The sequence below is a fragment of the Corylus avellana genome, chromosome 5 (assembly GCF_965113065.1).
Source record: "Corylus avellana chromosome 5, dhCorAvel1.hap1.2, whole genome shotgun sequence".
In the NCBI taxonomy this organism is placed as follows: Eukaryota; Viridiplantae; Streptophyta; class Magnoliopsida; order Fagales; family Betulaceae; genus Corylus; species Corylus avellana.
Window position 1 is genome coordinate 16,043,137 of NC_142494.1, and position 22,722 is coordinate 16,065,858.

At 36.5% G+C, this 22,722-nt stretch overlaps 1 pseudogene; it reads left to right on the forward strand.

Annotated features, from left to right (window-relative positions):
• Positions 1-9,592: 9,592 nt before the first annotated feature.
• LOC132181898 (F-box/kelch-repeat protein At3g23880-like) lies at positions 9,593-16,645 on the forward strand (annotated as a pseudogene).
• The last annotated feature ends 6,077 nt before the right edge of the window (positions 16,646-22,722 follow it).

A 22,722-nucleotide genomic window follows, 5' to 3' on the forward strand; every position in this document is an offset into this window, starting at 1 on the left:
TGTTTATATGTACCTGTTGAAATTGTGCGAGTCCGAGCTAGGTTTACAAACATGATGCATACCAATGTTTTATGATATTTTGGATTTCTATGTTGATATGTAAACATTATAAATGAGGATGTTTTTTAAGGAAATGTTTGGATAAAATAATTGGTAAAGTTGATGTTGCAGTATCGATTAAGTTTCTTTGGAAATGGTATAAATATTTGTGAGCATCTTTATTGGTGTTTTTCAATGCCCAAAGGCATATAAGATTGATTATGAAAGCATGGTACCTTAACTTAATAAGCAGTCAGTATAGTTGCTCTCTCTTGCAACTATATTGACTTCAAGAGAGAGCAACACTGGGTCATGGGTTCCAAGCGTGAATTCCATTGCCATAGGCCCCTAGAGAGGGTTTCTTCTTCTTATTGTAAATGAGAGGTCATAGTCCTAAGAGACGACCATACAACCTAGTTATACGGGGTGAAAACGTATGAATAGCGTTATGGCCTAGAGATATGGTTTGAGAACAATAAAATGATTTTGTTGCTCACGGCTGAATATTATCTATATATGTGCATAACAATGTTTTTGGATTTTATTGCATTGAAAAATATAGCTAATGTTTCATGTGAAATTAAGTGTTTTTTTTTTTTTTTTTTTTTTTTTTCTTTTTAGTTTAATTGTAAACTCGATGTTTTTGTACAAGAAAGGTGAACTCTTAGAAAGGACTCGGCTTCACACGGTCACACCCAGAGTTAACCATTTCTGCTTATTGAGGTAAAACTTATTAAAATCCTATTAACATTTTCAGATAGCTTGATGGCTCCTTCTATGTAGTTAGATGTTCTTGGAGGTGTTAAAGATTTTGTGGCTTGAGATGTGAAGATTTGCAGTGGCCTTCATTTAGAATTTATTTTATTTATGCTCTAACAAATTAGACTTGGTTTAATGTTGGAGATTTGGTTTATTTATTAGGTTTCTTGGAAGATTTGAATTATGATAGTGTTTATCTGATCAGGTTAACATTGTAATGGATGATTTATGGAAATTTAATTAGAGTATTCTTATTGAGATATTATTTGTTTGTTACATTTATGGATATATGGAAAATAGGATAGAAATTGAGACTCCTGTGAATAGGATTTGTATGGTCTTGTCATTGGTGGTGGGGCAAATTTATTGACAAACAAAAGAAAGTCATTAGTGACTTCTAGTGTCGATGGTGTGCTCTCAAATTTTGGTTTTGATATGACAAAAAAAGAAAAAAAAGTCGGCATCCGGAATATTAACATAAAGTTTAGAATTTGGGTTCCTTTTTTAATCCTATTCCGTGGTTGAGGTGAGATTAAGAATGTGAATATAGTGAGTCCTAGGGCTGGCAAATAAACAGGTACCCGTTTGTTCTATATATGCAATTATTCTTTATGACGCTTAGATGAATCTTATTATAAAAAAACATGCATAGGATAAACGGGTCATAAACGGGTTATATTAGATACTTGTTTTGTCAGGCTGAGAATATACAAAAGCTTGGGAAAGGAAGAAGGATCTTCTCAATTTCAAATGAAATTGAGAGAAACGCGTTAGTGCAAATAAGAGGGATATTGTTAGAAAATAAAGATGTGGGAACTACATAATTAATGGAAGCAAGCATGTCTTCTCAGCGAAGGAAAGGCAAGTCTCATGTGCTGTAGCGCTGAGTGCTCTGCGTGGGTTTCAGGTTTGAGGGTTTTTGGTTATTGTGAGTGTTGCATTAGTAGAGGTGAAAATTTAGAACCACTAATCGCTATAACCGCTAACCACTTTTGAAAGCGGTTATCTAACCGCTGTTATTGGGTTTTTGAAAACCGCTAACCGCTTATTTTATATATATATATATATATATATATATAATATATATAGTTTTATTATATACATTTATTTGTATGCTGTGTACAAGACTATAAGTGAAGTGATGATTAACAAAAATTGTTGTAATTTTATTTGTATTATATGATGTATAAATTCGTAAAAGGTGACCGACAATAATTTTGGTATATAGCAATTTAATGCTGAAATGACCATGAAAAGGAAAAGAATAATTGTTTAAAGAGAGCAAAAAAAAGTTTAAAGTGAGCCTCAAAACTGGCCCAAAATCAGTTCAAAATTGGCCAAAAAAACAGCCCAATAAAAGGCCCAGAAAAAGCGGTTAGTAAAAAAACAGTTATTTGGATGCGGTTAATTGTTAACCGGGCGATTAATCGCCTAGGCGGTTGTAGTTAGATGTTTTAGCCATTAACCGCTAATCGCAATCACCTTTCACCCTTACACACTAGTGTGCTTGTCGGGTTTCTTGGATTTTTTTTTTCTATGCGCCTTTGTTAGGTGTTTTCTGTGTATTTATGGGCGTCTTATGTTTTTTAATTAAACTTTTATTACTTAGATTGCAAATTTTGAATAGTACTCTAAACAAGAAATCTATAACAAAGAAGAAGGTAGAAAAGATAAAAAGGTATATATTAAATTTGCTGAAAGTTTACTTTTATAGAATTACAAAGCAGTTTTATTACTGTTGAAATGACGATTTTTTATTATTAAAATATGATTGTTGAAATGGCAGTTTTATATGTTAAAAAATATAATTGTTGAAGTGAAAATTAATGGCCGTTAAAATTGGACTGTTGAAACAATAATTTTACAGTTATTGATGCATAAATTTGAATCAGAAATATGTAGTGTTGCTCGTGCGACAATGCATCTAAAGCTTCAGTGCAACACGTGCTACGCACTAGGTGATACCATTAACTTGTATCTATTTAAAAGCCATAATAGAGTAAAAGAAATGGATAAATGTAAAATTAGTCTATGTTGTTGACCAAATTTACAAATCATTCTCTGTGGTTTAAAAAATAATTTATAGGTCCCTAAGATAGGTCAAAATAAAATTTTACTCCCTAAACTCATTTTTCATTAAATAACTTAACAGAAATCATTATATTGCAACATCACACCCAATAAAAATAAGACACATGTTATTTTTTAATTATGCTTTTAAAAAATGACAAATAAGCTTTTCCACGTCATTTTGAGGCTAGAACACACACTTTACGTCAAAATTAAATAAACATGATCCCTCTATATCCCCTTTGCCATCGTCGTTTTCATTTTCCCCAACGATTCTTGCCGTCGTCTTCATATTCCGATGGGTGTGATCTTCGATCTGTGAGTTACTATGAGATTTTTGAGCATCTGTATTTTTGGATTAGTGCATTTTTGGGCAGCCTTTCTATGGGAATTCAGATTTGTTTTTGGGCATTGAATGTAACATCCCCAGCCCATTAAGACTGAGTTTGCCACTTTTCTTCTTTTTTCAATAAACATTTTTGCAAAGATCTATAAGGTCTATCAGAGTACTTGCTTTTGAAAGATACAATAAATGCATAAAACATTTTTCAATAGATTTTATTACAAGCGAAATTAGAAAACATTAAACTTTAGTTGCGGAATATCATATTATTACAATCACTGATATGAAAAGGCTTTGAAAATTAATAATTATTCCCATCCCCATTCCGGCCTCCTATTCCAGCGTCCTTTCTACCTGAAAACAAGAAATAAAACTGAATGAGCCCAAAGGGGGCCCAGCAAGTAAAATCCATAACCATAAATAGTTTTACTCCTTGTTCTCAGTTTTGAAAATCGTTTTCACAAATAAATATACATCCAGCCATAATAATATATGTACGTACGGTTGCATCTCCCGTAACATATACATACTATTACATCTAGTAATAAATCATCGTTGTAAATCATCTTTATAAATCATCATCATAATGCATCATTATAAATCATCATTGTAAATCATCTCTGTAAATCATCATAGCATAACATCGTTGAAAATATAGTATCATTTTCTCATAATAGGGCCCATGTACACTGTTACCCCTGTGCACGAGGGTTGCAGGTCCTGTGACCATGGCACTGAACTGAGGCCTCAGCCATGCCCGACCGTCAATTAACTCTTTCTTGGTGCACTCAACGGTCTAGTTGATGGAATACCACCTTCTGGCATAGCCTCCTTCAGTGGTTTCGCCTCCATCCGAGTATCGGTACCGAACTCTCATCTTTACTTATCTTGGGGCCAAAAATACTCTCCTCCATACATGTGCCCTTATTTCATAAACATTTATCTCATCTCTTGTACTTTTCTTTGTACTTCTTTTGATGCATCTTAGGGCAACATGTAGGAGGGTTTATCATCTTTTTTTCTTTCTTATAATCATCATCATTTCTCAACTTTCTTTTCTCAAAATGGAAACCTTTTCAAATATAAACTTGTTGTACTTAGAAAGCGTTTAAATAAATAGAAACTTTCTAGATAATTCTTTTAGAAATCCTTCATGCATGCAACATAACTTCATAATACGTAAATAAAATAATCATTTACAATTTACTAAAGAATGAATAAATAGCATGACATGAAGTAATTTTAGAAGGGGTAGTGAATTTACTTACCTTTAGACTGAAGCTAAAAGTGGTATGAAGGAATCTAGTTGCTCCAATATGACTAACATCACTAGTATATCTTTTGAAACTAATTTCTAAAGTCCGCTATCTCTTGTGTTCTTTCTTTCTTGTAGCGCTTGGTCTCGCCCTTTCTCTCTCTATTCTGAGTAAACACTCTTAGAAAGAAGAAAGACCGAGTAAAAAGCGAAAGAAGGAAGAATATATACAAGAGATGGGAGAGGAGATGAGTGGTGAAAATACTGAAGGAGAAGAGCTCTATTTATAGGAGAAAATCAAACACTATTCTACCTTCAATTTACCATTATACCCTCATTTTACTATTTCACCAACCCTATACTATTTCACCAACCCTATACTATTCTACCTTCAATTTACAATTATACCCTCATTTTACTATTTCACCAACCCTATACTATTTCACCAACCCTATACTATTCTACCTTCAATTTACCATCCTTATACCTACCATTTACTATCTTATTATTTCACCAATTACCATTCTCTAATTACCACTCTCATAAATAACATCATTATCAAAATAATCTATTTAAATAGCTTTGAAAATTCTGGGGCACTACAATCTTCCCTCCTTATTAGAATTTCGTCCTCGAAATTAAAACCTATAATATTATCGTCCAATCTTCAAGTTGAGGGATTCAGAAAATATTCCTTTCAATCCTTCATCAAAGCTTACTCTCTTTTATCATATTGAAATTCCATCTCCTTCTTCTATGAGTAAATCTTATTCACAGTCTAAAGTCTCAATTTCTGCAATCATTCATCAATTCACACTAAAATCTTACCTCAAAATCTTTTCCATTGTTTCTTTCCAACCTCAATAACAACAATCGAGTTATTCATCAACAGTCTACAATCAAGGTTTAAACATCAAATTAATAAATCATGTGATCAATAGTTCATACCTCCAAACATCATAGTCCTCATTTCAAGCCTGCAATAATTTTCTCGATCTAATTTAATCAATTTTATCAAAAAGGTGTAAAAATCATTCCTGCCTATATTCTCTTTAGTATCCCAGTATTCCAAATCATGCATACGAAATTTTAATATGATGCTCTAATAATTATTAACTTCTCACCATCATAAACCTGTAAAAGTAAATAGCACCAACATTCAAACATCATTACATGAATATACCTCAGAAGTGACATCATAATTCGATTCATTCTAAATACACAACCGTTTCTATTTTCTCATCCCACTTTTGTGTTGATGCTACAATATCAGCGAAAATCTTTCAGTACTACATCTTTACTTGATAAATCATATCTCAACAATAGAAACTCGTAATTATGATTTCAACTCAAACGAAATACACGATTACATCAAATGTAAGATTCTCATCCATTCTTGACTAATACATATTGTGCTTGCTGCGTTCTAGAGATGAAATTGATAAGCAAGCAAAGTAGGATATGGGTAAGTTTCCAAGCTGGATGTCCCAAAACACTCATGTTATAATTTCTCTCCCTTGGGTCTTGCAAGGTCAAGAAGAGAAAAGAGAGAAAGATAGTCCTGTTGCTTTCTAGAAATGAAGATTTGAAAAGCATTTCAGGACATGGCATGTATGTGAGACTTTCAAAATACCCACATCGGATGCTCTCTCTCTTCTGTCATTTACGAAGACTGAGAAGAAAAGAGAGATATTTAGCCTGAGAAGCATGATCAAGGATAATCTTGCTTCCTCAGGACATGATCAACGATAATCTTGCTTCAATGGTTTACTACTGAGAGTATAAGGTGTTGGGTTTGTAAATCAAGTCGTGATGCTGCATTTTTTTTTTCTCTCTTGAGGATACGCTCAACTGGGAGAAAAGTCGAGCTTTCATTGTATGGAAGGCTATTAGCAGAAGATTTCAGGCGAAATGGTATGATCAGAAGGCATGTGTTGCAATGGAGAAAGAGGTGTGAATTTATATGAAGGGTTTCTGGATAATGAACGAGCGCGTGGTGCGCGTTGGCATGACAATTCATTCAGTTGCCCACGCATGGTATTCGAAGTCGTTGATTGAACAGTGGGTTTGAAAAATGAGCTCAGTCGAATTTATGACAGGAGACAAGATCCTACTTCCACGGGATCTTTTGACAAAATTTCCATCGCGGCCCGAGGTCGCCTAACGCTTTGTTGTTTACTGTTTATTTCACCTGAAGTGAAAAATTCCTTTAAAGCCACTCGTCTGCTGCTTCCAGAAACTTCACAAAAATTTCTTCAGTTCCTAACGCTTAGTCTCTTCTCAGTACTTCATCTCTCCAATTTCTTCGTATTCTCAACTATTTTTCCTTACTCTCCTAAATATGGGAGCATCATCATCATCCGTTAACAACCTCGATTTGAATGTTGCTCCTGCAGTACAACCCATTGTTATGCCTGACGTGCAACCGGATGTGCCTGTTGTTCCCCCTGAAGTGTCTGCTATTCATCCCGTCATACCTGTTACACACCCTAATGAACCTGCTGCATATCCTAACGTATGGCAGCCAACTTTTGTCTTTGACAATCGTCCTATCACTATTCACGATTCTGTCATGCTCCATGATTCTACTGCTGTAGCAGTGGCCAAAGGTTTTGTAATTTCACGGGATCAAACATTCTTAGCGGATAGGTCGGATACTGATGCCATTAATAATTCATTGGCATTCAGTATCCAAGGTGCTGCTTCAGTTTCTGACATGGCACAACGTTTGAGTGCCAGAAATGTTGAGCTGAAAGTCTCAAGAAACCAAATCGGGGTCTTACAGCGACTGCTCAAATACTACAAACGAAAACACGTGGATTTGAAGCAGGAGAATACTCAGCTGAAAAAGATGATGTTATCTTACGCAGAATACTTGGGACCAAAGATGCTAGAAATGGAGAAGAATACCGAACGTCTCCAGCGACAGCACGAAAAACTCCGGGTCGATGTTCAGGGGTGTTGCAAGTCTCTCCGCACACGCTCTAGTCAGGTACCTCATTAGAAATAAATATTCTCTTTGATAATTCAATTATATAAATATATACGATTCTGCTCATACTAGGTTTTCTCTATGCAGAAATAATTTTCCTGGAGCAGCTCTGAGGAATCATCTGCTCATCATTACCACGTGTCTCTTTATGCAAAAAACTTTTTTTTTTTTTTTTTTTTTTTTTGAAAAGTCTGCCAGAACCTTATAACCTTTGCTCTGATACCAAAATTGTAACATCCCCAGCCCATTAAGACTAAGTTTGCCACTTTTCTTCTTTTTTCAATAAACATTTTTGCAAAGATCTATAAGGTCTATCAGAGTACTTGCTTTTGAAAGATACAATAAATGCATAAAACATTTTTCAATAGATTTTATTACAAGCGAAATTAGAAAACATTAAACTTTAGTTGCGGAATATCATATTATTACAATCACTGATATGAAAAGGCTTTGAAAATTAATAATTATTCCCATCCCCATTCCGGCCTCCTATTCCAGCGTCCTTTCTACCTGAAAACAAGAAATAAAACTGAATGAGCCCAAAGGGGGCCCAGCAAGTAAAATCCATAACCATAAATAGTTTTACTCCTTGTTCTCAGTTTTGAAAATCGTTTTCACAAATAAATATACATCCAGCCATAATAATATATGTACGTACGGTTGCATCTCCCGTAACATATACATACTATTACATCTAGTAATAAATCATCGTTGTAAATCATCTTTATAAATCATCATCATAATGCATCATTATAAATCATCATTGTAAATCATCTCTGTAAATCATCATAGCATAACATCGTTGAAAATATAGTATCATTTTCTCATAATAGGGCCCATGTACACTGTTACCCCTGTGCACGAGGGTTGCAGGTCCTGTGACCATGGCACTGAACTGAGGCCTCAGCCATGCCCGACCGTCAATTAACTCTTTCTTGGTGCACTCAACGGTCTAGTTGATGGAATACCACCTTCTGGCATAGCCTCCTTCAGTGGTTTCGCCTCCATCCGAGTATCGGTACCGAACTCTCATCTTTACTTATCTTGGGGCCAAAAATACTCTCCTCCATACATGTGCCCTTATTTCATAAACATTTATCTCATCTCTTGTACTTTTCTTTGTACTTCTTTTGATGCATCTTAGGGCAACATGTAGGAGGGTTTATCATCTTTTTTTCTTTCTTATAATCATCATCATTTCTCAACTTTCTTTTCTCAAAATGGAAACCTTTTCAAATATAAACTTGTTGTACTTAGAAAGCGTTTAAATAAATAGAAACTTTCTAGATAATTCTTTTAGAAATCCTTCATGCATGCAACATAACTTCATAATACGTAAATAAAATAATCATTTACAATTTACTAAAGAATGAATAAATAGCATGACATGAAGTAATTTTAGAAGGGGTAGTGAATTTACTTACCTTTAGACTGAAGCTAAAAGTGGTATGAAGGAATCTAGTTGCTCCAATATGACTAACATCACTAGTATATCTTTTGAAACTAATTTCTAAAGTCCGCTATCTCTTGTGTTCTTTCTTTCTTGTAGCGCTTGGTCTCGCCCTTTCTCTCTCTGTTCTGAGTAAACACTCTTAGAAAGAAGAAAGACCGAGTAAAAAGCGGAAGAAGGAAGAATATATGCAAGAGATGGGAGAGGAGATGAGTGGTGAAAATACTGAAGGAGAAGAGCTCTATTTATAGGAGAAAATCAAACACTATTCTACCTTCAATTTACCATTATACCCTCATTTTACTATTTCACCAACCCTATACTATTTCACCAACCCTATACTATTCTACCTTCAATTTACAATTATACCCTCATTTTACTATTTCACCAACCCTATACTATTTCACCAACCCTATACTATTCTACCTTCAATTTACCATCCTTATACCTACCATTTACTATCTTATTATTTCACCAATTACCATTCTCTAATTACCACTCTCATAAATTTCCCAAGAATTAAAATCCTTAGCTACAATGGATATTAAAATAACATCATTATCAAAATAATCTATTTAAATAGCTTTGAAAATTCTGGGGCACTACATTGAAGCATCTTCAAAAATTGTTTACGGGCATCGGAAACAATCTATTCCTCTCTCTGTGTCCTTATTTTTGGGGAAGATGAAGACGACGGCGGCAAGAATTGGTGGGAAAGATGAAGATGACGGCATGAAGACGAAGATGAATACGATGGCAAGAATCGTTCGGGAAGATGAAGACGACGGCAATAATTGTAGGGGAAGATGAAGACAATGGCGGTACATGGGATATAGATAGATTATGTTTATTTAATTTGACGTGGAGTATGTGTTGGAGCCTCAAAATGAAATGCAAAAACATAATTGTCATTTTTTAAAAGCATAAATAAAAAAAAAAAACACGAAGTTAGGGAGTAAAATATTATTTTGGCTTACCTTATGGACCTATAAATTATTTTTTAAACCACATGAGTGATTTGTAAATTAAGTGAACTACGATAACTAATTTTGCATATATCCCTAAAAGAAAATCAATCCCTTATAAAGCACAAAAAATTATAATAGTTTTTCAATGAGGGACAAACAGTAAACAACAAATAGAGGGAAAGTTGAACTTTTCAAATTATAGGGACATTTTAAATTTCATGAAATAATTTTTAACAGAATTATCATCCAGCATGATAACCACTATTTTTTTTTTCTTTGCTGACATTATAACCACTGATTTGCATCGGCATAAAAATGCCCATTAATGGACTTGTAGCACATTTTATTTAGGGAAAACTTCAGAAAGTCCTCTCAGAACTTCCAGCCATTTTGACAAGCACTCCTTGAATTTTCAAAACTTTCACTTAGGCCTCCTGAACTTTGGTTTACTTTCACTTTGGACCCTTTTAAAGTTAAAGTCAAATAATTTGACTTTTTATACCCATTTTACCCTTGACCAAAATTACGTCGTTTTGGACTCCAAAACTACACCGTTTTGGGTTTCAAAACTACATCATCACCTAACCCAAAACGACGTCGTTTTGAACATAATATTAATAAATAAATAAAAAAGAAGGAAAAGCAAAATATTAAAAAAAAAAAAAAAAAAGAAGGAAATTGGGGCCACCCCTGGCCTTTTGGGGATGGCCGGACGACCCCCTTGGCCATGGGGGTGGTTCGACCACCCCTAGATCGGCCAGGGGGTGGCTCCAGCCACCCCGATTTCCTCTATTTTTTTTTTTTTTAATATTTTGCTTTTCTTTGTTAAAATATATATATATATATATATTAATGCTTAAAATGACGTCGTTTTGGGTTGGGTAGGTGTTGTAGTTTTAGGACACAAAACGACGTAGTTTTAGGAGGGTAAAATGGGTATAAAAAGTCAAATTATTTGACTTTAACGTTAAAAAGGTCTAAAGTGAGAACAAACCAAAGTTGAGGGAGCCTAAGTGAGAATTTTAAAAATACAAAGAGTACTTGTCAAAACGGTTAAAAGTTTAAGGGAGCTTTATGAAGTTTCTCGTTTTATTTATTTATTCATTCATTATTCAGCTGTGAACTTTTTTGTTGAAAAACTTCCGCTGCAATTCTTGGATAAAACGAATTGTACTTTTCTCCTTAAGCACCTTTTCACAAAAATAAATAAATAAATAAAACCTTTGGCTTAAATGACAGATTTGTTTTCCTTGTTAAAAAGGTCACTCACTTTTACACCCCCGGGCCCTGACAACATTATTTTACTCTCTTCGACTGTTTTCATTTCCTCTTACTAAAGCAAACCCTACTCTCTCTTTTCAGCTTAATCTGTGAGGGCAGCTCTCTTCCAATATCGGACTGTGTGCCAAAGGAGGTTATCACCAACATCCTCTCACGACTGCGAATGAAGTCGCTCATGAGATTCAGGTGTGTTTCAAAGGCATGGTGCTCTCTAATCTCCACCCACCTCAATCACTCTCTTTCCAACTCCCAACTGTTGGGTGGTCTTGGGCTTATCTTAACCCTAAAAGCTAGCTTAAGAGGTGAGACTTTCCCTCACACTTATAAATGGACCATCAGTTCCTTTCACAACCGATGTGGGATAACCCCAACAATCTCCCCCTCACACATCGGGCCCTGGGTCGGAACAGCGACAACCTGTTTCTCCTGTAAACTGTTGGACAGAGACTTGTTAGTAAACCTGGGCTCTTATACCAGTTGTTAGGAAATTAATCTTATTTTCCAAGACCTGTGAGATGCAAAAAATAAGAAGAATGCGGAATAACAAAGATAAGCAATCACACACGACACAAAAATTTAAGTGGTTTGGCTTAACAAGCCTACATCCACTGGCGGAGACGACCCGGAGAAAATTCACTATCAAAAGATGAGTACAAGAGAGTAACAGGGTGAGAAAACCACTCAAACCCAAAGCCCTGAATACACCCAATTCTCACTTTGTCCAAAGGAGAATAATAACAAAAGGAAAAAAAAAAAAAAAAAAAAAAACTCTCTTTTTCTTGGTGCTCTCACCTTTTCTTTCTCTCAATTGTTTTTGGCACACACAAATTCACCTTGTGCTTTGTTCCTTATATAGAAGCTTAACTCTCTTTTTACATGTTGGTCTAGGACTTCTACTATAAGTCAAACAAGGAGTCCAATTACACATAGGAGAAGGACTCCAAAACCCACATGTAAAGGAGCAAACCGGTTGAACCAAGAACCTCTCCTACTTGAAGAAGGAGACAAACCATTGGGTCCCACCATGACTTTTAATTCAAGTCATACTTAACAATTGTTGGGGTTATCACACATCGGTTGTGGAAGAGGCTGGTGGTCCGTTTATAAGTGTGAGGGAAAGCTTCACCTCTTGAGCTAACTTTTGGAGTTAAGATAGGCCCAAGACCACCTAACAACTGGTATCAGAGCTGTTGGTTCGAGTGGGAGCGATGGCAAGTGAAGAAGGAAAGATGGGAATCGAGAAATTTGACGGCAAAGATTTTGGATATTGGAAGGTACAGATTGAAGATATTTTTTATGGGAAGGATTTTCATCAACCTCTTTTGGAAGAACAACCCGACGACATGTATGATAACGAGTGGGCTCTGCTTGATAGTAAAACCCAAGCAGTTATCAGGTTATCATTGTCAAAATCAGTTGCACACAACTTTGTAAAGGAGAATACCACAACAAGTCTAATGGAGGCTTTGTCAAGCATGTATGGGAAGCCGTCGGCTAACAACAAGGTGCATCTGATGAAAAAATTGTTCAACCTAAAGATGGCGGAAGGAGCTTCGGTGGCACATCATCTCAATGAGTTCAACACCATCACAAATCAATTGTCCTCGGTGAAAATTAATTTTGATGATAAGGTTCGCGCGTTGATCATCTTGGCATTTTTGCCAAATAGCTGGGAAGTAGTGAGGATGGCTGTGAGTAACTCTGTAGAAAAGAGTAAACTGAACTATGAAGAGGTCAGGCATTTGATTCTAAGTGAAGAGGTTCGCAGAAAAGATGCGGGTGAAGCCTCTTGTTCTGGTGCTGCTTTAAACCTTGAGACTCAGGGCAGAGGACAAGATAGAAACTTTGGTCAAGGCAGATCAAATTCTAGAAAAGGGAAAAGCAAATTCGGATTTGGCCAACAACCTGAGTGTTGGAACTGTGGCAAGACTGGCCACTACAAGAAGAATTGCCGGGAACTGCGGAAGGAGACTGAGAATGATTATGCAAACGTAGTGATAGAAGAAGTATATAATGCCCTACTTCTCTCTATTGACAGTCCCCTTGATTCTTGGTCTTAGACTCCGGAGTATCTTTTCATATGACAGCGATCCGTGAAATTCTCGAGAACTATGTTGGTGGAGATTTCGGAAAGGTGTATTTAGTTGATGGAACGGCGCTGGATGTTGTGGGCCTAGGCGATGTTCGCATTAGAGTTCACAGTGACTTGGTATGGAAGCTGCAGAAGGTCAGGCATGTTCCGGAGCTGAAAGGAATTTGATTTCAGTGGGATAGCTTGATGAGGAAGGGCATTCAATTCATTTTCATAGTGGAAAGTGGAAGGTCAGCAAGGGAGCCAGAATTTTGGCTCGTGGTCATAAGACGGCTACTCTCTATATGACCACGAACAGCAAGGATACAGATGCTGTTGTAGATACGACTGCTGACTCAAAACTATGGCACTTAAGGCTTGGGCACATGAGCGAGAAAGGGTTGAAGGTACTTATGTCAAAGGGGAAACTACCAGAGTTGAAGTCAGTTGAGTCTGATTTGTGTGAAGGCTGCATCCTAGGAAAGCAGAAGAAGGTGAGTTTCGCGGAAGTTGGCAAAACACCTAAGCTTGGAAAGCTGAAGCTGGTACATACGGATTTGTGGGGTCCCTCACCAGTGGCATCTCTTGGAGGCTCGTGATATTACATCACATTTATTGATGACTTAAGCAAGAAGGTATGTGTTTATTTCTTGAAAAGTGAATTTGATGTATTTGAGACTTTTAAGAAATGGAAGGCCATGGTTGAGATTGAATCGGGCTTGAAGCTAAAGTGTTTGAGATCAGACAAGGGAAGAGAATACGAAGACAGGGGGTTTAAACAGTTTTGCGCAGTGAATGGGATTAGAATGGAGAAAACTATCCTAGGAATGCCGCAGTAAAATGGCGTGGCTGAGTGCATGAACAGAACTCTCAATGAGTATGCTAGGAGTATGAGGTTACATGCTGGGTTACCAAAGACTTTTTGGGCTGATGCAGTGAGCACTGCTGTATACCTGATAAATAGGGGGCCTTCCGTTCCCCTGAGCCATAGACTACTGGAAGAAGTCTCGAGTGGAAAAGAGGTAAATCTTTTACATTTGAAAGTTTTTGGTTGTGCTTCGTATGTCCATGTTGAGTTTGATGCTATGAGTAAACTAGATGGTAAATCTAGTAAATGTTTCTTCATTGGATATGGAGATGAGGCCTTCGGTTACCAATTTTGGGATGATCAAAATTGGAAGATCATTAGAAGTCGGAATGTGACTTTTAATGAGTGTGCTATGTATAAGGATGGGTCAAGTGTAGAACATGAAGTTACAAAGAAGGAACCAGAGAAGTCTGAGTTTGTTAACTTAGATGAGCTTTTTGAAAGTATAGTTCAGAAAGATAAACAATTCGTGGAGGTGGATCTTGATAAATAGTGTTCACTTAGATATGAATGTGATGACGGAGAATCTTCAAGAGACTCACAACACTGGAAAGAGTTTTATTCTTTAGCAAGAGGCAAAGAGAAACGTGATCAAAAGGCACCAGAGAGGTATGGCTTTGAGGATATGGTTTCTTTTGCTCTAACTACTTGTAGTGGAGATTCATTGTTTGTTTAGAATGGTATGCTAAAAGAGGTGGAGTCACTATGAAGAGGTAAAGCTTGAGAATCGGCAGAATTACCCAAGGGAAATAAGGCTAAAGAATGCAGATGGGTCTACAGGAAGAAAGAGTCATCGGAGAAAGCTGTACGGTTGACGGGATTGATAGGGAGGCATGGTGTGATGTCTAAATCAGGTCCTATGCTCAAGTTCAAGAGGCGCTTGGACTTGAGGGACACTTGTGAAGTATGATTGCCCTTTGGGGCTGAGGCAGAGACATCCGGAGGAGACACGTTTTGGTAGACTTGATGGGATTCAAGTCAAGGTGGAGATTGTTAAGTATGACTTGAATTAAAAGTCATAGTGGGACCCAATGGTTTGTCTCCTTCTTCAAGTATGAGAGATTCTTGGTTCAACCGGTTTGCTCCTTTACATGTGGGTTTTGGAGTCATTTTCCTATGTGTAATTGGACTCCTTGTTTGACTTATAGTAGAAGTCCTAGACCAACATGTAAAATGAGAGTTAAGCTTCTATATAAGGAACAAAGCACAAGGTGAATTTGTGTGTGCCAAAAACAATTGAGAGAAAGAAAAGGTGAGAGCACCAAGAAAAAGAGAGTTTTTTGTTTTTTTGTTTTTGTTATTATTCTCCTTTGGGCAAAGTGAGAATTAGGTGTATTTAGGGCTTTGGGTTTGAGTGGTTTTTTCGCACTGTTACTCTCTTGTACTCATCTTTTGATAGTGAATTTTCTCTGGGTTATCTCTGCCAGTGGATGTAGGCTTGTTAAGCCGAACCACTTAAATCTTTATGTCGTGTGTGATTGCTTATCTATGTTATTCCGCATTCTTCTTCTTTTTCGCATCTCACGGGTCTTAGGAAATAAGATTAATTTCCTAACACAAACACCCACCCTGCCTTTTCATCAGCCATGACTACAACGTATCCAAGCGTTTCTACGCCAAACACACCCTCCTGCTGTATCCCAATCAAGATGATGTAGAACAGAAAGGGGGTTTCCTTTCATACCCATCAGATTTCATACAATTGCGTGGTCCATTTAACAATTATTGCAACTATCCCTTGCACTTAGTTGGTTCATCTAATGGCCTACTTTGTCTTGCCTATAAATATTCACGATTATTGGTTCTCTGGAACCCTTCTATTCAAAAATCCATATCCCTTCCCGAGCCTAATATTGAATCTCTCGGTTGGTTAGACCACTCTTTTGGCTTTGGGTATGATCCCATGACCGATGATTACAAATTGGTGAGGCTCGTTTATCTACCAGACACTTATTTTCGTTGTTACGAAACTGTTCCATCTCTCGTTGAGATTTATACACTACGAACTGGCATATGGCGCTCTATCACGGCCCCTGGTCCTCCCTACATCATAAGAGATTGGTCCTCGTCGGTTTTCGTGAATGGGGTACTCCACTGGCCTGCACACACATGGGACCAGGCCCCCTTTCGCAATGTGATCGTGTCGTTTACTATGAAGGATGAGGCCTTTGGTGAACTGAGTATGCCTAAGAGCTTACAAGGGCTGGAAAACTTGAACGTTACTGTGGCGCTACTTGATGGGTTGCTTGCGCTTGTCCCTTGTAACGAACTTGGTAACGAGGCGTCTCAGGCCGTGTGGGTGATGAAACAGTATGGAGTAGCGGAATCTTGGAGTAAGCTGTTTGATATTTGCATTGGGGGATTTAACAGGGTGATAGGCTTTACAAATAGTTGTGAAGCTCTAGTGCACACGGGTGGAAGGTTGTTTTCTTTCCGACCTTGTAGTCCCAGCGGATTTTTATTTGGATACTTATGTGGAGAGCCTTGTTCTACTCAATGTAAAAGACCGAGTTCTGGGGCGACATGGGAATTCGTTTGGTGGTAGTTAGCGCACAAAGAAAACCAGGTGCTTGATGCTAGTTCCACATTCTACTTTTTACAATTACTGAATTTGTGTGCTTAATATAGGATTATGAATAATATGAAAATTTCCTATTTCACTCTCATTATTTGTATGGAGTTATTTCATCAAACAAATGCTATTTTAATATGAATAATATTTAAAGTTCCGATTTCTCAATTAGGGCCTTTAGGTTGCTCGCTCCGGTTTCCCTATTCCAAAACTACGTTGTTTTAAGGAATTGGTCCGTGCCTTCCGGCTCCGTTTTGATTTTATGAGAAACAAATAGGTTGATTGTTTTTTGTAGATTGTGATTTGTTTTAGGTGATTTCCTCTGTTTTGGTGTATCTTTGTGGATTTTTGGTATGTAATATTATTGTCTATGATATTAGCTTTTTGAATTATGATCATGTTGATTTATATGGTGTTCTTATTTACTATTATCTCGTATTTGGTAGCGGAGAATACCAGGGTAGGAAATGTAGATTGTGTTTATAGTTGATTTTGGTTTTTGAGTAATGAGCCACTCAGCTATAGGGTTGTTTCAGGCAGTAAAGTAATGATGTTTTTATGAGCTAAAAGCTTAGGCTTTTGTGTTTTTAGGTTATGTTTTGTTGTCACCAGCCAAAGATTCAATATGTTTTTAGTTTATACTTGCTGGTGAGACTGCTGTGCAGTTGTGGTTTGTGAGTTCTCTGATTTTACTGCGTTGAAAAATATAGCTAATGTTTCAGGTAAGGTGAACTCTCAAAAAGGACTCGGCTTCACACCCAGAATTAACCATTTCTGCTTATTGAGGTAGAACTTATTAAAATCCTATTTAACATTTTCAGTTAGCTTGCTGGCTCCTTCTATCTAGTTAGATGTTCTTGGAGGTATTAAAGATTTCGTGGCTCGATATGTGAAGAATTGCAGAGGCCTTCACTTAGAATTTATGTTGTTTATGCTCTAACAAATTAGACTTGGTTTAATGTTGGAGATTTGGTATATTTATTAGGTTTCTCGGAAGATTTGAATTATGATAGTGCTTATCTGATCAGGTTAACATTGTAATGGATGATTTATGTAAATTCAATTAGAGTATTCTTATTGAGATATTATTTGTTTGTTACATTTATGGAATATATGGGAAATAGGATAGAAATTGAGACTACTGTGAATAGGATTTGTATGGTCATGTCATTGGTGGTGGGGCAAATTTATTGACAAACAAAAGAAAGTCATTAGCGACTTCTAAGCAAATGACAGTTCGTATTGTTAAGAAGAGAAAAAGGAGGGAAAGAATGAGATAGCCACTATAATACTAGTGATGGAACCCACAACTAATAATAGAAATATATTGATAATAATGACTCATTTCGGGTAGGAGAGACCACAATAACTCTTTTCAGGTAGGAGAAACCACATACTCCAATTAGGAATGGAGGAAAACCACAATGTTTATTAATCTTTTTATATCCATAAACTACAGCTATGATCCCCTATTTATAAGATAAGGAATCCAAGTAAAAGAAGGACTAGAAAGACTAATTACTAAAGAACTCCAATATAAACTAGGACTCAGTCTTATACTTGGAATATAGACTCCTTATTGTTATAGTTGAACTTTCTCCTTGTCCCACAAGAACAAGTAGACAAGTCCCTTGCTTCTCAACCCTCAATTGCCACGTGAGACCTACGTGGCATTGGTTCCCCATCAACTAGTGTCGAAGGTGTACTCTCAAATTTTGGTTTTGATGTGACAAAAAAAAAAAAAAAACGTCAGAACCCGAAATATTAACATAATGTTTAGAATTTGAGTTTATTATGTGAGTTTTTAATCCCATTCCATGGCTGAGATGATATTAGATTAATGACTCGTTTGGTTTGCTGAATGCGTATTCTATTAAGAAAGGTATTAGTTATTACTGAGAATAGAAGAGAGTGGAATATAATAGTTATTCATATTCCTTAGTTTGGTAATAACATACATGCTCTAACTTGGAATTGAATAAAACTTACTAAAAACCTCATATTATTATTATTTTTTTTTCAACTCATATTAACCAAAAAAAAAAAAAAAAAAACCTCATTTTTTAAAGGAATAACTAATCCTGTAAGGGATTAGTTATTCTCACAAGAATAGCTATTCTCAGGAATAGGTCCTTACCTAACATAGGAATGGTCATTCCATTCCAAGGGTTTATTCTACAAACCAAACGGGGCCTAAGGCTCTATTTGTTTGGTGTAAAATGATTTTTGAAAAATAATTTCCGTATTTTATATGGAAATAATTGTCAACGAAAAATATTTTTTGTTCGGCCGAAAATTCTTCTTTAATTTCTAGTTGTAAACCGTAAATCATTTTTTGAGTTTGAGCATTTCATTTTCAAATTGACAGATTTAGCCAGGACCCGATAAATACATTACTAGGACTGGGACGGGACCTTTTAGGACCTTGTTGGGACATTGCCAAGACTCGGTTGGGAAACCGCTGAGACTCGGTTGGGACCTGGTTGAAAATAGGCATGGACCCGAACGTGACCTATAGGGACTAGGGGTGAGCAGATTAATCGTTTACTGCCTACCAATCTCTTATCGACCGCCACCGAACCGTTATCGACTGACAACCGAATTTTGGCGGTCGGTAGGCGGAATAAACATATTGTTTTGACATCGGTTTAGTAGGGGGTAGATAATTTTTTTTTCTCGGTTAATCGACAATTAACCGACTTAGCCAATTTTTCAAGTAAATTTTGAATTTTATATGGTAATTTTTCTTATTGTGCTTGTCCAGTTAGTTTGTGGTTGTCATTTCGGCCATGTTCCATGAATTTACTTTTTATTTTCACTTATAAAACATATTCTTTTAATGATTTTGTAGTTACAAAGAAATTGATAAATCTTAGGGTAAAGTCAACATACTACAACCCAATTGACAATGTGCTCCCAAATGACGAAATTACCCTTAGTAAAATAAAAACAAAAAATATTAAAGCTTCTATAAAAAAACCTAAAACTAAAAAAATAATAATAATACAAGGGTTGGCCAATTTTTTTTTTTTTTTTTTTTTTCTAAAAAAAAATCCTTTTTATAAGAATAAAATTAAAAAAATTTTGATTCTTTCTTAATAAAAATTGAAAATTTTGGTTTTTATTGTTATTTTATAATTTTTTAAATAAAAATTTTCGTTTTATAAATTTAAAAAATTCGTTTTAAAAAATAAAAATTTTCGTTTTTTAAAACAAAATTAAAAAATTATTATTATTTTTTAAATAAAAAATCCCATTTTAAAGAAAATTTAAAAAATTTTCTTTAAAAAAATCGTTTTTTTTTTTAATAAAAATAAAATTCTCTCTCTCTCTCTTTTTTTTTTTAATATTATTTTTTATTTATAGGTGTATTTTTGTTTTATTGAGAAATATATAAGGGTATTATCTTTTGGCTAGTCTTAGGGGGTCATTGACAATGTTTTGGTAGTTTGGGGGGACATTGTCGTAATTGAAAAAGTTTGAGACATTGTCAATTAGGTGGCAATTTGAAGGGAGTATGTGGACTTTCCCCTAAATCTTAATATAAAAACTTGTAACCGACAATTAACCAACTTAACTGACCACCTATGAACCGACTAACTAATTAACTGAAAAAGTCGAAACTATTTCTTGTTGGTATGAAGTCGGTTAATTAATCGACTTAACCGACTTTTACGAATTGGTAGGCAAAAATGCTTATATTGACACCGACCGAATCCGGCGAATCAGTACCCACCCCTAGCCGAGAAATCGCTAGGACCCAGTCAGAACCGACTGGGACACTGCTAGGAGCCAGTCGAGACCCGACTGAGACACCACTAGGACCCCGTCGGGACCCAAACGAATTTCACCTTGGCCCAAATAGGACATTATTGTAATTTGAAATTTTATATGATTGAAGATATATATATATATATATTTCAGGAAAAATGTTTTCCGCTAAACTTTTTTTGACAAAACATTTTACCTTGAAATAAACGGAGCTGAAGAATGTGAATATAATGAGACATACAGGAAGGGAGAAGGATCTATTTTGAAATGGAGAGAAATCGGTTAGTGTAAATATGAGGGATGTTGTTAGAAAATAAAGATGTTTATAAAACTTTTATTACTTTTTTTTTTGAAAAAAATTATTAATTAAAGAAAAATAAAATATGTATGGGAATTACTAAATTCTTGGACAGTGAAGCGAATATGAATCTATCTCTTAGACAAATATTGCGTTCTACTTATACAATAAGTTGCAAAAGAGAATACAACAATTATATCCTCAGGATATAATATTATCCGAATGTAGTGTGGATATTGCAAATTTTGAACACTACTCTAAGAGCACCAGATGCCCTATATGTCATTCACTTCCTTATGTTTAGGAAAAATTTCAAAACTATCGTAAAAACCTACTCACATCAGATTCCCTACATTTAATTAATCCTTAAGGGTTGTTGGAGTATTTCCCAATGTGTAGGGAACCAAAAGTGGTTCTGTAGTGACCCAAATAATTAATTAGGCTTAAGACAACTTAGTTAAAAGATTAGTTGGACTTTTGGTCACTAGGGACACCTTGAGCGGCATTTTTAGAAGTTTTGGATTTCGGAGCTACAGTAGACGATCGCTATCGTGAGGGACCACACGAGCGCTCGCCTGGCAATAGTACATGAGCGATCGCGTGGGGACTAGGCCGAGCACTGGTTGACTGCTGGTTTTTGCCCGCGCGTGGCACCTTCGACTCAAAAACCCTGGGTAAATAGTACACTAGCGCTTGACACTGTAGTACACGAGTCCTCGCACATTTTCAACGATTTTCTACAGGGCCCTTAGCTTTTTCTTCCTATTTAAACCTACCCCTCTACTAGGAGTGGGCACGGGTCTGGTCGGGGAGGGCGGGTATGGGCTTTTTTCCCACTGCCCCGCACCCTGCGGGTTTTGGATTTTTCAACCCCTCACCCGAGCAAAATTAACAATATCCGCGCGGGTTCAGATTGTGCGAGGTGGGGCGGGGTGGATTGATGAGGGTTGTGCGGGTTGGGTTCTTCTCCTCCATTTTTCGTCTCTTCTGCAGGTTTCTTGTCCTCCATTTTCAAACAAACCCAACATCAGAATACCAAGAAACAAACAAACACAACCCAACATCAAACCTATAAACAATGGAATAGAAAACTAAAGAATGATTAGATCTTAATGATAAAAGATATCTCTTGGTTCCCATTCAAGAAAGAGGTTTAGAGAGAGAGAGAGAGAGAGAGAGAGAGAAACCTGGATCTATGGAGTGGAGGTGGGAGCAGCGTAACAGCCAGTGATTTAAGGTGGAGCGGCGGCGCAGACGAGAGACGGAGAGACAACATACTAGAGAGAGCAAGCAAGAGTGACGAAGAGAGAGAGAGAGAGAGACGAGCGACAGAGAGGAAGAAAGGGAGAGACGGGGCCTGAGACATAATAGAGAGAGATAGAGTTAGGGTTTTTTTAGTTTTATACTTGGGCGGGTAGGATCGGGTACCCACAGGAAATAAATCTCTATACCTGCAACCCGCAACCCGCCCCGCACAGGTTGGAGAGATCCTCCCCGAACCCGCAAAAATATACATAAAATCTGCTCAGGGCGGGTTGGGCGGGTTTTTGCCCACCCCTACCCTCTACGCCTTTAAACCTTCATTTCTGCTTCTAAAACCTTGGAGAAAATTTGTTGCTTTGATTCTTGAGTGTGTATGAGGTGGTGTTTGTTTTCGAAGAAGGAGTTGTTTTGAAGGATTTGCTTGTTGAGGTAACCACTGCACTCTCGCTTTGTGTTTTATTAGGTTGGATATGTTAGCTTTTTGATTTATGGTAGTTTAGTTGTTAATGTTTAGGAGTTTTAAGCTTTAATCTCGTTTTAAGTTTCCCTTTCCGTTTAGGCTTAATCTTGTTATTTGGAGACGTTGCTTTGGTTGAAAGGTGTTAAAAACTTTTTTTATGGCATTAGGACTAGTCGACAAAGGCTTGGGAAGCATTTGGACCAAATGGGGTTTTACTTGAACCTCACTGGCCGAACACTCGCCCCTAGGGACGAGCGCTCGA